General features: G+C 39.6%; 1 protein-coding gene and 1 long non-coding RNA gene across 3 annotated transcripts in view; one reads left to right on the top strand and one right to left on the bottom strand.

Moving 5' to 3' along the window:
• TRIQK (triple QxxK/R motif containing) overlaps positions 1 to 7,415 on the bottom strand; it is a 59,201-nt gene extending 51,786 nt beyond the window's left edge. The window contains exon 1 of one of the 2 annotated variants that reach the window (XM_018078569.2): positions 5,642 to 7,415. The gene's annotated coding sequence lies outside the window, so the exon portion shown is untranslated. The remainder of the gene's footprint in view (positions 1 to 5,641) is intronic. The other variant, XM_018078582.2, reaches the window with a different exon arrangement.
• Positions 5,783 to 9,231, top strand: LOC108640725. Its single transcript, XR_001921427.2, has 4 exons — positions 5,783 to 5,914; positions 6,614 to 6,677; positions 7,294 to 7,378; positions 8,932 to 9,231. It is a non-coding gene; the product is annotated as an uncharacterized LOC108640725 (long non-coding RNA).
• The last annotated feature ends 6,371 nt before the right edge of the window (positions 9,232 to 15,602 follow it).

The following is a 15,602-nucleotide window of genomic DNA, read 5'->3' as shown; positions in this document are numbered from 1 at the left end:
GGAGAAGGAGGATGCAGTGCCTGAAATCTAGCCTTGTAGATGACATAAAAACAACAAAAAACCCCTTCTAGAGCATACAGTAAAATGAGTTCAGTTTGGTTTTGGTTAGAACACACCAACATCACAAGAAACTGCAGGTCTGCTCTCTTCCTGCTACAATTGCCCCATCTGGCCACTACTCTCCCAATAGCTGTACAGCTCCATAACCAAGCTTAAAAGTTTAAGGAGAGCTGGGTCAACTCTGAAAAGGACTTTAGCTAAGTTGCTTCCACTTTTACTTTTCGAAATACTTTATCCAATGCGTTCAGCTTTACAGCTGTCCCAGTTGTTTCCACACTGATCTATTTATTTATTTTAATACCGTGAGTAAATGAAAATGTATAACACTTTAGTACATCCTTCCAGCTCTTCACTATTTTCAGCAATGACAGTGCTTAAGTCTGAAGGCTCAAAACCAGCCAAGAAACAAGTTTGGTCAGGGAGCCACTGTCCTGAGCGGTTTCCTACACACCACTCCATCCCCCTGAAAGTCTTCTCAAGATACAGTACATATTCTATAGAGTCCTTCTATGGTCAGAATACAGAATTGAACCAAGTCTATACAATATACATTATTTGTGTGCAATAAATGACAGAATGCAAGTGCTTTGAATTCTTTACTATGCATATATGGCTATGTTTTAGTACGGTACCCACATTTAGATCATAATTTCCATGGGTCTCTATAAACATGCATGAAGATAAACAGGCACTCTTCCCGTGCAGAGCTGGAAGAATTCATCCAGAAGCTTTGCTTTGTAAATTATTTCATATGTGTTTTACTGAAGCCATAAAGGATATTAGCAAGTACGCTGGGAACTTTTGTTTTAAATTATTATGATCTGTTACTCTAATAGAAGTTACTAATATTATTTAACCCCACTGGTGTACTTAAAATGAAAATAGTCTTAAGCTCTTTTCAATAGATTTTGTCTCTATAATAATTTTCCTCCAATACCCTCTTCCTATTTAGCCTATTGGTCTCTAGCTTCATATACCCAGAAAGATACTGAAATAACACAGGCTTTCAAATTATCTTATGTTTCAGATAAAAAAGTAAGCAGCTTTTTTAAAAAAGTAAGAATGCTTTATTAACCTTTCCACTCCAATTTACAGAAAGATTCATTCATAAATTAAATAACATGTCAAAAAATTCCAAAGAAAGCAACATCCACCCTTGCTCTGACCACCCTGTGATTTCAGAACTAAAAAACTCACTAAATTATCAGCTGCTGCAATTCTTAGCGGTTCCATTATAACCATACTTAAGTTAGTTGAAACGCATATTCTAAAAAGCTTTCCATGCTGCATATATATATACATATATACACAACAAAATAGAAACAATGCTTTTCACATCCTCTGAAAAAGGGAAGAAACGATAAATTCACACAGATGTAGCACAGCCTCACTTAGGACACTCAACAATATGTATGTAGGAGGGCCTCCGAAGCAGGCAGGTGGGTGGGAGAAGTAACAGAGCTTGCTGAGCTCCACAGTGGGCAAGGTAGGGCAGACCTGGGGTCAGAATGAACACAACAAACCAGAACCCACTCTCAAGCCCACCTACCAAGGGCAGTGCTATTAACAGAACTAAGTCTGTGTCTTTCGGGACCTTCATCATGCTTTCAAATTTTTCAGGACATGGTTTTCACAGAAATAAAACTAGATGCAACATTCCAGCCCTGGTATTATTAATGGGATTTAAACCATGCTCCTGCCTCTCTTCTCACCTCTACTAGGCAGCACCAGCTCTTCTCGACACTGTCATGCACTTGAATCCCCTTTGGCTACAGGAACTTTCTCACTAACCCCCAAGTCCTCCCTCAGTCACAGCTTTACAAGATAAAAATCTTCCATTCTGCACACACCTCCAGCGTTCCTTGCTCCTCCACACACCTAGATAAACTGCACTTTAACAGACTCCTGTTACCATGATCTCAGCCTTGCTTTAAACATCTTTTTTTTTATCAGTCCAGCAATCACTGAACCATCCCCTGTTTGTCACTATTGCTTTTATGTTTTTATACACACAATTGACCAAAACTGCAAAGCACATCACACTTGACACCAACACTGGGGAGAGTCCTCAACACTCTCAACCTTTGACAGTGGCCTTCCACCCATTATTTCTGAGTGCTGGCAGCTCACCAGCTCTTTATCCATTTTATTTTACTGTACAGTCCTAATTTTAAAATTAATTTTAGTTGAGTAACAGTAAATCAAGGACCTAATCAAATTTAAATGTTAGCTATATAAATAATGTACTTTCAGTTTGACAGTCAACACACAAAAATAAAACAAAACACTGCTTCAGGTTAACTATTTCCTTTTGGCAAGAGCATAAGTAATACAAAACTGGTCTAGCAGTAACTGATGCAATCTTAATTGGAGGCAACATAATCAGCTCCACACACAATGAGAGCAACACTAAAACCAGAACAATTTCTATGGCATACATATTATATGAAAGAAAGATCTGTTGTTTTTAATATAAGATTTTAGGCATGATCACTTTTAAGAGCAGACAGAACCATGGGGTGTTTACTAAGTAGAGATTGGTATGGTAAAACCAAGTATGGAAATGTCCTCCACACTGACTTGGTACAGTAACAAATTGAAAATACAGGTAATTTAAAATAGAAAGTTTTAAACATGTTCAACTTAAAAATACAGGGGGGTCTCATAAACAAACTTTGAGTGTCTGAGAGGCTGTAAGATGTTGCTGACCCAGGTGCTTAATCATCTTTCTGCTGGAGTAACTTGTAAGAAAGGACAAGAAGGTGTAAGATCTGCCCCCAGGACCTGGGATCCCATTCCCAGCCTCTGCATCAGCACAAGTCACCCAAAAGAAATGTGAGTTCAGGCAAGGGAAGTGAACTGAGGCACAGGTATTGCTGGCACTTCCTTCCAGACTGCAGTCTGAGGAGTGGGGATAAGAGACCAGCTGGCAGCATCTTAAACCACAGCATCTAAGGCTTCCAGAGCACATCTGTCAGAGCCATTTGTGAATAAATTTCAGTGTAAGAGTTTGTAGAATTGAGAACTTCACATGTAAAGATTACAATGAAAACACAACAGATAAAAGCACAAAAAGATACAAAGACTGATAGCATAAATGTGAGAAGGAATTATCATGGGTAGACTTAACCTTTTCTTCATTTACACCACACAAGACAGCCGGAGAGAAAACAATTGAAACTTTGAAATCTATTACATTTCCAACCCAATCTGTTTTCCCAGTATAAAAACCAGTTTGTGACATAAAAGGTTATTATTTTGTTCCATTATTTATTTGATTTCAACAGAAATACATGAGGATAAATTTGGTTTCTGGCTAGAGGCAACCAACTACAGATGACACAAATGCCACCTTTTATTTTGTTGTCTTACCTAAGACTAGAAATAACAGCATTAATAGCTGACAATAAACTTGTGTACAAAATGTGTGCTTCAGCTTGCCCTCTGGATTTTAACTTCCCAATACCATTCCCAATGTTAAATTATTATTCTCAATATTAGTGCTAACCTCTGCTCTTTTCCTCTCTCACACTTGTCCTTTCTGCTGTAAAGGACTTCTCCCACCATAAGCTTCTGCTGTCAGAACAGTCTTTCCCCATTTATTCACTTCTCCAGGTGCAATTTCTATTGCACCCTTCCCTTCCTTTCCCATTTCCCATCCTTCTTTACAACTGCTATTGGGTTTACATTGGCTAATTCACCACAGTGTTTCTTCCCAATTCTGCCTTGGTTTTGATGGTAAAACATACTGAGTGAAAGACGATGACAAGAACAATCACAACACATGTATAAACAATATTTTGTTGACGTATGAATTATCATATTTAAAACTGCAAAAAGTCCTGGGACACAATAAACTGTATTGCGTAAAGCTCCATTGTATCACTGCAGTGTGTAGTTAGAGAGGCAGAATAAAACTTAAAAATCACTAATGCTGATTTTTAGCCCTGTGGCTAAAAAAAATGAAAAAGAAATGAGAAACAAAGGAATTAGCACTGTCCATGTCAAGAATGCCTGAAGTGTTTACTCAACCTACTCAACTACAGGAGCATCTTTGCACAGCTAGTGATACAAAAGCACCTGGGATGCCTTGACATTTTCACATGACCTTCAAACATAACTCTAACAAATAAAAATGTATCAGGCTGTTGCAGATAATTTTGGGATATTAAAGCTGTATTAATTCAACACCTATTTGGAAACATAAGCAAGAACTTTTTCTTCTTCTGTTGCTGTACCAGTGACCATCTGTGTTTGTCATTATGTGAAACAGAGTTCCTTCCTCAATGGCAAACACCACAGTTTTTACAGAAATACCCTTTCTTTTTATCTTCTCAAAACGGAAAAAAAATGTTACTGCTTATTTTGTGTGTCAAAAAATACGTCAAGAATAAAACTGGTTATTAAAGAGCTGTAAGATACATAAGATATGTTGTACATAATACTGCAATAATATATGGGATCATCAGCTTCATAACTAAAAACAGTTTCACTGTGTCTGTGATTGATAAACTATGTAAGTATTAAAACATTAAACATGTTAATCTTTGTAATAATGTCCTGAAAAGTTTTTATATTAATTTGAACCATGGATCATTTTAATATTTAATCATTGCAGACTTCATCTGAAACGAGAATAGCTATTCACTGAAATACACTTCATTTTTTATTAAAAAAAAATGACAGTTAGTATTTATTCCATAAATCTCTTCACATTTTTTCCTCAATCAAAAGTAAACCTGCAAGCAAATGAAAAAATCCACAAGAGTAGAAAAATTTAAAGCTGCATTTGTGTCAGATAACATTGACATTCATAGTCTTGTTTCTCAGGAGTAACTGCATTACAACAGTAGTATTGTATGAGAGTCAGAGGATTGAGGGAGACTTCTACTGCAAATGGAAATCATTGGCTTCTTTATTTATACCTTACAACCATCTATGTTGCAATCTCTCTATGTATCTCATAATGTGTAAACACAACAATTCACTTATTCTTCCTAAGTCCTTAACACGGTGGCTCAGTTCTTCAAGATGATATTCAACTGGTTTAGGGTTTTTTAACAAGTAACCTAATTTTGTAACATTAGAACACTTTAGCAACATATAAAGACTTTCCGAAGTATCCTATCCTCATCTATAATTCACAGCTTGTCATGCCTAATGAAAAATTTAGATTAATATGGAAATATTGCAAAGGAAAAAACCCACAAAGCAACTTCCTAGTTATGAGAAGAATCTCACAGAAACTCTGAAAATCTAACTGCAATTAACTCTAACTAATCTTGATGGTATTGATTCATTTTTAAAGACATTTAAAATTATCTAGCCAATATTAATTCATGGTCTCAAGAAACAAATTTCACAGAAAAATCCAAGGAAAATACCTGCACTGCACAGCAAAAAATATAAAAGCCTTGTCTTGTTTTCTGTGTAGACTAGAGGTTTCCTGGAGCTGCTGCAATAGAGTACAGTGAGCTTAAATTGCCCTTTAGACTGGGCTGTGGGATTTGGCTGAAATATTTGAATTAAGTAAATCCTAAAGATACTCTGGGCAGTACCACAGGTTGACAGATTAGCTTACATGACTAGTCTCCATTCTGTACTTGTGACCAACAGGGAGGATTTTCCCGTACCTGCTACAAAACTGGCACACAAATTGGCTTCCATCTCTGAAAAGGCCTCAGAGTGTAACAGCGAGAGCTATGAAGTCACAGGACGGGCAGAAGTCAGTGTGGAACCTTCGAGTGCATATAAGCTTATTCTGTATCATTCAGGTTTATAAAAAGAAAGACCAAACAACCAAAAAAGCCCCAGTAATAAAATCACTGCCTTTACTCCTGATTTTATGAAGAAAGTATGTATCCCCTTGCATATTACCTTTTGCTAAAGTATGTTCTTAAGGAAAGATGTATGGAAAAATCATGGTCATTCAATGTAATGCAGTAATTAAACTCTGGAATTCAGCTGCTCCTCTGAAATAGTCCTGTTTTTATGCGACTTAACAGAAAGACATATACATCTTTGTATGTAATTTGATACAAGAATTAAAGCTAATTATATGGGGAGTTTTACCAATGTTAACAGGAATCTCTGCTTTAGTCATTTGATTTGAAGCAATCTTTCCAAATCTAGATATCTGAAGAGCTCCCACATCTGCATTGAAACAGTAACTGAGTATTTTCTGTATTGTTTTTGCAGATACAAAATACTAACTTAAGCAGACTAAGAAGTCAATTGTAGAACCTTGTTGTAATCTCTACTTGGCTACATTAATAAATCAAATTCACAGAATTACAGGATTGTTGATGTTGAAAAGAACCTCTTGAGGCAATCTATTTGTGCTCATCTATCCCTGCTCAAACAGGTTTAGCTAGAAGACTATACATAAATTATAGAATTACAAATTAGAAAATAAATTACAAAAGGGATTTACATACCGAGGGAAAAATAACAAAAAAGTGAGCAACTCACCTTTTTTTTAAAAAACTGTCAACTGTTTGTATTAATTTATTTCAAAGTCAACACTTTGTTTTCTCTATGCTCACACTTACAGAACTGACCTGAAGTAGATTTAGAACTTCACTGCTTCCATGAAGACAGAAAAGAAGTCCCACAAGGTAAATAGTACTAATTCATGATCAAAGATGATCATTCCAACAAAAAAAACCTGCCAAGTTTTTCCTTACGTGAACAGACAAACTATTTTCTGAACAATGAAGTTTGTCCCTAGCCTATTTTGTGATTCAACGGGAAGTGATTCAGCCAAGGATGACATGCCAAACAGCAATACTTAAAAAATGGTTCAATTTTCCCCGTATTTGTAGAATTTTGTGTATCCCTTAAAAATCACTGTATACAGTTTTCCACTATAGAAGTCACATATCAGTAGCAAAGGCTGGATGAAAGTCAATATATCTTTAGTAACAGGCACTCTTTCATTCTGATTAGCTATTTAGGAATGAGCCTGGTCCCCAACAGGGGAGAACTCAAAACCTGCAAGAAATGTAATTGAATTACTGAGTGTGAACATGTGTGCTGTATATACAGCCCAGTTACACCATAAGGTCTTTCAAAGGGGCTTTCTGGTACTGCTGTGCTCTGTCCTCGTAACTGTGCAGGCTGATGGAAGGTGGAGCAGCTTCCGAGTCACACAAACACGGTGGCAGAATCCCCTGCCAACACCTCACATTCAGAAGTTTTGCAGCTCACATATTCTCACATAATTCCGTCCAGGATTTTCTGAGCGCAACCATGACCAGCGCACTCTGCAGAAAATACAAAGGAGCCCAATGTACCCGGAACGCTTCACGCCTGGAAGGTAAACACCGCCAGCTCAACAACTCCGGGTTGTATCAGATTTAGTGCACACCCACAGCCGGCCAAACACACCCAGCACCGCCACACACCGCAGGTGCTGCGGCTCCGGCCCGTCCCGCCCTCGCTGAGCGCCTGGGGTCAGCACACACAGAGCGGCGGACTGTCGACCTCCAGCCACCGCGACACCCCGGGCAGGCGGGGTTTCACACCAACCACACCCCACTGCCCGTCAGCACGGGCGGAGTCGCGCTCTCGAGGGAAAACCGCGAGCTACTCTCCCATGGAAGCATCGCGGGCTTCAGCCAGCTCGGCCAGAGTGGCGGGCCCGGGCCAGACCTGCAACAAAGGCCGCCGAGACCCTGACGGGGGGTTTGTTTCCCTCAGGTAGCCTGGTGAGGGACCCCAGCGCGGCACACTCGATGGTACACGGAAAAGCAGCCCAGGCAGCCAAGAGAGGCTCCCTGCGGTGAGGGCAGCACCCCCAGCCCGGACAGGACAGCGCGGCCGCTTTTTTTGCCTGGCCCCGCTCCGCGCTCCGGGGGCGGGGCCGCCCCGATTGGCAGCGCGCGCTTCCGGCCAATGGCGGCGCGGAGCGCTTCCCGCGGGCCAATGGCCGCGCAGCGCCGCGGCGGGCAGCGTGCTGGCCGCGCTGGCGGGCGGCTCCTGCGCGGGGCCAATGGCGGCGCCCCCCGCGGGCGGGGAGGGGCGGGCCGCCGTGACAGCCCCGCGGCCCGGCGAACTGGGGCCCCTCGCCCTGTCTGGAGCGCGGCGGGTACCTCGGGGCCGAGCGGCACAGCTCCGATCCTGCCTCTTCCTCCTCTTTCGGCGGAGCGACTTCCTGTGCTAGCGGGGCTCCCGCCGCGGTCTGCCCAGCGTCCCCCCGCCCCGGTCGCCCGCCCTGCCCGGCCCTGGACGGCCCGGCTCCGCGGCACGTGCGGCGACGGGAGGGTTCCCGCCTGCCTGCGGCCCTCGATTGTCTCTTTGGATTTTGTGGGGAGAGTGTTTTGAGGGAGGCTGAAAGCTCAGCCGTGGAGTGTGTCAGCATACCCCGTTCACGCCCTCTGCTCGCTTTTTACTGCTATATCCTACTTGTGTCCGAATTGTTGCTCCAGACAAGTAGAGTGAAAACCAATTAGACACCTTAACATCACGGAATGGTTTGGATTGAAAGGGACCGTAAAGATAATCTAGTTTCAGCCTGCGATGGTCACCATCACAATCCCACTTAATTGGGAACTTAAGGTCATAAAACCATAACACATGGCAAATTATGAACCCTGTCAGATAATTTTTTTGCCACCTTGAGATGATGCTAGGTCCTCTACAACAGATAATTGCTTTACTTCAGTGCAAGAAGCAAGCCACTGACTCTTGGAACAGCTTACTGATTAGTATTGCTAGTGCATGCCTTGGTTCCTGCAAAATGGCTCTTGATAACCAAGTGTAACACTCCCCTGTAAGGAAAGATACACGAAAAAGAAATATTTGCATTTGTTTACCTCTGCAAGTTCGGAAGTGAAAACCGTACCCAGCTGAACTTTCCCATCTTTCTAGGTGACACGCATACAGAGTGGAGAGCGAGCCTACAGAAAAGTTGATGACTCAATTTGTATCTGGCATGCATACTAAACCACAGAGTTTTCTCCAGTCATTTCTGTAGCAAGCTTAATAAATAGCTCAAATGATACAGCTTTCCTAGAAAGATAGACTGTCCTGATTTTGAGTGATGAAACACAAAATTGTTCTTGTACATTTTTTTTTGCCGAGAAATTTCACACTAAGAGTGTTTAGCTGCTTTGAACATGGCGGCTCACTGAACACGACCTTACATTTTCTTCCCAAGCAATCTTGTCCCCCTCTGGGGCTGGTGTTGTCACATCCACTGTGAGCACCTCCTCTGATTTTTCTAACTTCTGTGTTCAGAATTCTGAACAATAATTTATTTCATTCAGACTCCTAATAGTAAGCCAGGAATCATATACATATAAAATATTTTAATAGTTTATTTTGATTTCTTGATTGGTTTATTATGATTCAATTAAACCCAAGTCATGACTATGCTCATGGATATTTGAATGTAGCATTATGTGCAAAATGGCAATCACATTCAAATAGCTGGAATACATGAATTTTGACTGCGTAATCACAACCAAAGTAAATAAATATGAAGAAATATACAATCCGTGTTTTCAGTTACATGATTTTGCATTATCTAAACCATTGCTGAGGTGTTTGTCTGTGTGAGTTCTAGTAGCAAAGAACATCTGGTTCTAGTTCAGTTTCACCTCATTTCGCAGAATCACAGAATATGCCAAGTTGGAAGGGACCCACAAGGATCATCAAGTCCAACTCTTGGCCCTGCACAGGACCATCCCCAAGACTCACACCATGTTCCTGAGAGTATTGTCCAAACGCTTCTTGAACTCTTGTCAGGCTTGGTGCTGTGACCACTTCCCTGGGGAGCCTGTTCCAGTGCCCAACCACCCTCTGCGGAAAGAAACTTTTTCTAACATCCAACTTAAACTTCCCGTGATACAACTTTAGGCCATTCCCTTGGGTCCTGTCACTGGTCACCACAGAAGAGAGATCAGTGCCTGCCCTTCCTCTTCCCCTCCTGAGGAAGTTGTAGACTGCGACAAGGTCTCCTCTCAGTCTCCTCCAGGTTGAACAGACCAACTGACCTCAGCCACTCCTTGTATGGTTCCCCCTCAAAGCCCTTCACCATTTTCATTACCCTCCTTTGAACACTCTCTAATGGCTTAATATCTTTCCTATATTGTGGTAACCAAAACTGGACACAATTTCACCTAATCACAATATTCATTTCACCTAATCACAGTATTAATTTCACCATCAAGTCATTCTTCTAAGTAATAAACTTATGTATGCCCAGCAGCCTCGAAACTGAATCCATAAAGAAGTCAAGGAATTACAGTTTCATGAAAAGGATTCCTGAGAAGTTTTCTCATTTTTAGTTTCACTGTTTCATTTCTTCATTCCTAATCTTCATTTTATGGGAAAAATGTTTCCCATTGCAGGTTTCTTCTGCAGAGAAGGCATTCCCACTGTTCAGAATGGCAGTTTACATTTAGATGAAGTACTACAAACAGACTTGCTTCTTTTTGTGGGATAAGAAGCAGCCTGGGTGAAGTATACATCCCTTGAAATATTTTAAATCTCTCTTACAGGTATAAATACAGGATGGATACCATTACTATTATGTAACTATAACTGAAGTGTATGTCAATCAGAGAGTAATTTTTATTGATCTTGCTACACTCATCAATTTGTGTCATATCCCTTGAGCAGATGAATTTACAACTCCAAAAGTATTTTTAACTTAAATGGTTTTAGCTCACAAAATTTTGAAGAAAATGTATCAGGTGTTGTTTTCAGTGACTCTTTCCCTGGTTTTTCCCCTATTTTTCATTCCTTCAAAAGATCTTCAGCTTACTCTGATAATTTGACAAGAATCTGTCCCTTTTTGTTCTTGTAGGCAGTGGTTTCCAAGTTTATGATTTGTGATTTTTTAATAGAAGTTCAGTTAAGCCCACTGAAAGTAGGCTTCTTTATTTATCTTTTGCAAAGCTCTGAGAAGCAGTTCTTGAGCTTTTAGAGTTTAGTTAGTTTTAGACAAAAGGTTGGAAAATGATGCTCAACATCTTTGTTCCAAGTTGACAACACAGATACAGAAAACTATCTCCCCAAAATGCAACGACTTGTCTACTGTCTAAGCTGATGTCTCCTTATGTATGTCTAACTACCAGGTTAAGCCCAAAGATGTGAAAGAATGTTCTTAATTATTATTGTTCTATTAATTTTGCCATCATTGAGTAAGAGTTTTGCCCCTTCTCTCATCCAGAACTGTAGCCTGGATGTTGCCAATAAAACAGCTATTTAATTAGGACTGCTGTTCAGTCTATCATTAAATCTTTCAGGCAATACCTTACTCCAGAACTTCTAAAAGGTACAATATTCCCCATCTAACAACAAAGCTAAAACTCTCTTTATGCTCCTGTCACTTCCTAACAATGTAATTTCTGGTGGCTTTGACAGATACAGTCTTGCTCTTCTCATATCCAACCAGAATTGTTGCTAAAAGAAATAATCGCCTTAGCTCATCCCTTTATCCATGTAATTCCTCACTTTGCATCTATCCAGTGTTTCCCATCTCTCTACCTGCTCTGTGTACACTTCACCTTCATTTTGAAATCCTTTAGTCCTATCTCTTCTTGTTTTCACTTAGTTTTTATATATGAGCTTTTCATCTCTGACTAACGTAGAATTCTGGCTTTCATTGCACTTTTTTTTTTTTTTTTAAATCCTGTTTTGCTTTTCCCATGTGACACTGTTATTCTCAAATCTATCCAAAAGAGACCTACAGCAGGATAGCTACTGTAACTTCATGCTGCTAGTGTGCTGAGCCGACTCCTGTCATGCTTCTCCCATATTTGCTATTTCTACCTGTTAGTTCATGTCTTGTCTTACGTTTCAGTTGCAATTTCTTCAGCAAAAGTACCTTCCTCTCACTCTATGTCAGGTTAGTGGTTGACACCACTGTCTCTCAAATCAAACATTTCTAAAACCTCAACATTTCTTAACCCCCAGATAACTGTCCTTACCCATGCTTCCCACAGAGATAGAAGGAATGTGGAGCCCATCCTCTTTCCTTCCAGCCTTCCAGCTGAAAGTTTCAACGTGGTGTCAGTCATGATAGATGGTGTATTTTTGACACAGACAGCCTGCCATTAGGACGAACTCATTTCACTGAACCATCTGATGGTAATGACTTTCAGTGACAGACTGACCTAGGCTGGCTCAAGTCAGTGTGCTGGAGGTGAAAGGCTCCATATTCCATTACCAGGACTCTGAGCCATCAACTCTGCTCCATCCCACCCCTGCTTAATCTGTATTGATAGACTTGGTAGCATTTTCCTAACTGCTCTCATCCATACAGATGTCTGCTGTCATTTTTTTGGTATGGTCAATCAATACTACATTAAATGTTACCTTCAGTTTACCCTTAATTGTCTAAAGTAGATGTGATATTTTCATTATTTATATAACTATGCCCTAAAATTATGCATTCCAGATTAAAAGAATAAAATACTTGTTTACTTTATTATTATTATTGCTCTGACATCAACTTTTGGATTTCTGTGTAAAGAAATTAATCTCCTATCAGAGGGTAAATGGGGACTGACAAGCACTAGCTCCTGTTGCCTCTGAGACATAATTATGCTTGCAAATACAAAACCAGAAAAATCATAAGCTTAACACAGTAGACACTCTTGAAAGTTTCATCTCAGCATGAAGCTATGTTTTAATTATTATTTTTGTCTGCATTGTTGAGATTGACAGTGCACCAACTAGAATAAGTGCTTATCCTAGTTAATTCTTCATGAGACTTATGTCACTGGAAGATGCATTTAATTTATTTCCTTTTGCTTTCCTTAAACCAGCACTGACTAAGTGGTTATCTATAGACATTCCTCAAAGGTATTAGTACTTTAGGGCCAGATCCAAAGCCTGTTGAGGCAATTGGAGACTTCAGAGGTCTTTGGGACAGGCCCTATTACAAGGCAGAGGTGAGCTGTAATTTGTTTGGGGACACTGCAGAATTAATAAAGGAAAAAACCCTTACTTATATTCTACAATATTAACAGATTTCCTATATGATAGAGATTTTCTGTTCTTATGAACTGAATTTGAACACTTTGACATCCTCATTCACCTAAATGATAATTTTAGATATATATATAGATATAGAGATAGATAGATAGATAAGCATGTCCCAAAAACAACTGAAGGCTGATAACATTATAATTTATGATATTTTTTCTGATACAGTACTTGAAAATATTATTCTGAGTAATACATACAGTTCTTACACCTGAACAACTGTCATCTGTGTTGTGGAATAAGTTTTTCATATTTATTGATTTAACTGGGTAATTGCAATGATATATTTCATTATGGAAAAACATAACATCTTTTAAAATTACTGTGATGCTATTTTGTTTAATTTTTTAAAAAGGTAACCCATAAGGTATCAACATAATAGTTATCTATTATACGATCAAACAAAAAGCTCAGCTTCAAACAATGAATATGGAATTTGTGATGACAAAATTAACCAAACAAATACTCTGCCTCCAAATATTAGTGTGGTCATCCAGGAAACAAAAATGTATTTACAATTTTATAAATTATTTGTAATATAATTTGGGATCCATATTCTCCATATTGCATGATAGTGCCCCAAATTACTAGATTGATGCAGTTCTCCTCAGTTTCCCACAGAATTCTCCCCTATTCTGTACAAATAATAAAGTATTCTGTTAAGTCTGGAGTTGAACTTAATTCTCTCCCATCCCAGATGTGTGCCTTAAGTGAAGTATACACTGTCCCCCTTTATACAGTACTGTTCCATTAACTAATACAGAATTGAACACATCAGCAGGATAAGCAGAGAGCTGTTTGTCATATGCCTAGTTATCCAACAGCAGAATCCTTAGGGCCCTATCCTAGCAAGGGTGGGACCTGAAATCTAGTCTTTGTTTCTAATGAAGTAGAAAGAGGGGAAGAAATGCTCCAGACTTTCCTTCCTCCAGTCTTTTCCCCTGGTCTCTGGGACCTGCAGGCTCATTTTGCTAGTAAAGAGTGAGACAAAGGCATCCCTCAGTGCCTCAGCCTTTACCATGTCCCATGTCACCACAGCGTCTGTCTCTCTGAGCAATGGGCCCACATTTTCCCTAGTCTTCCTTTTGTCACCTAAACATACTTGCACATTAGTTTTGCTCAGGACTTTTCTTTAACACTGAGGTCATGGCACATGCCCATAATACTGTTCCCTCTAACCCTCCAGAACAGTGTGTCAACTACCAGCTACCAGTGCCAGTTACCTGTTAGTAATTGTTAGACGATGACTTGTGCTTCAGGAAACTTGAACCATGCTTGAGAATAGCTTGGAAGAGAGCTGGCTCGCATAGGCCAGCGCTGTGCTTGGGACTTTGTAGCTATTTAGCAGCACAGATGATCAAATGCAAGTGCCCAGAATCAGCCTTTGGCAGAGTTCATTGTATTTCTATGTCTGTATTAGCAGTCAAGAAAAAAAAACCTGAGGTAACTGTTATCTAAAAGTAAATGTTATCTAAATGTAAATGTTATCTAAAAGTATTGGAACAGTGCTTAGCACAGGTCAAAAAATCAAAATAAAATAATCAGAGTTGCTTAGAAAGGAACAGAGAACAGAACAAAACAGAAGTCCTTACTATACAACAGTATGCCTCTTGAGTACTACATCTTGTAACCCTGGCTCAGGAAAGACACATAAAACCTAAAACCATTACAGAGGTAGGTAACAAGAATGTTCAGATTTGGCTATTGTAAAAGAGAGGATTAAACTGATAAACACTCTTCATCCTGGAAAAGAGATAACATGAGAGAGGGAAACAAAGTCATTGTTTGCAGAGATGTAAATAAGGAGAAATTGTTTGCTGCTTCCTAAAACTAAAAAAGAAGAGGACACCAAATAAAAAAAAAATCAGGCAGCAGGTTAAAAACAGAAAATCTTTTCAGGACTGTGGATCTGCTTCCTTGCTTTGCCTTATCTGGGATGATCAGTAGACCCAGTTATCTCCCCAGATCCACCCATCATGACAGATGCTGTGGTTTTGGGTCCTGCTGGCGAAGCCAATTCCTGCTCTGCAGCCTCCTCCAGCTGTTGGACTATGTGTCCTATGGATGAGCCCTGCTTTTGTAAGTAAATTATAATTTAGCCAGAAATTCTGTATCTTAGTGTATGGTAAAACTCTGTATATGTATAGATTTGCACCTTGAGGGGATAAATGACATTTATCTCTTTTTTACAAAAGATTTTCTGTTACTTTAAGGTTACTGCCAGCAGAATAGCATTTAGATTATAGTTAGTGGTTAAGGCTACTTATAAATATTTCTTCCCACTTATAAATATTTCTTCCCACTTAATGTTTGTTTTATGTGGACAATGTTAGACTTTTATATAATCAGTAAATTTTATGAACAGTTGACAAGATCATTCAATGAGATGATTAAATGATTCAGTAAGTATGTCTCCTGCAGAGGTTTGTCTCACTCATCATGACAAATTACATGTATCTCAGAAAAAGTTTAGTTCGTCACAGACAGGTGTACAATGGTGTCTACATTCCCCAAATTTATAGTTTATAGTGAAAAGAGAAGGT

The sequence above is a fragment of the Manacus vitellinus genome, unplaced genomic scaffold, assembly GCF_001715985.3.
Source record: "Manacus vitellinus isolate BGI_N305 unplaced genomic scaffold, ASM171598v3 scaffold_1_pilon, whole genome shotgun sequence".
In the NCBI taxonomy this organism is placed as follows: Eukaryota; Metazoa; Chordata; class Aves; order Passeriformes; family Pipridae; genus Manacus; species Manacus vitellinus.
This window is presented reverse-complemented; position numbering and strand designations above follow the sequence as displayed.